Source organism: Anneissia japonica, unplaced genomic scaffold, assembly GCF_011630105.1.
Source record: "Anneissia japonica isolate Jap-2015-1 unplaced genomic scaffold, ASM1163010v1 scaffold287916_len461452_cov168, whole genome shotgun sequence".
NCBI lineage: Eukaryota > Metazoa > Echinodermata > Crinoidea > Comatulida > Comatulidae > Anneissia > Anneissia japonica.
The window spans coordinates 57,227-57,493 of record NW_022690767.1 but is presented as its reverse complement, the minus strand read 5'-3'; positions in this window follow the sequence as shown (position 1 = coordinate 57,493).

Below are 267 nucleotides of genomic sequence, written 5' to 3'. Positions count from 1 at the left end.
TGGTGTTTTGCCATTTTGGCAGGTCTTATGGCATCCAGTATTTTAGAGCTGCCTATTCTCAGCTCTTCTCTTAATTTGAAAATAACTGTCACTCTGTTTCACTTGATCAGTGATGAAGAAAAACGCGCTCTTCCTTATATACTCTTTCTGCTTTTCCCAGAAGCGTTTTTAGTAGGCGTAGATAATTATGCAAAACCCAGGCCTAACTAAAAAATTTAAATTGTCATAGTATGTAACTCAAGTTAAAATAACACTTTTCATTACTCG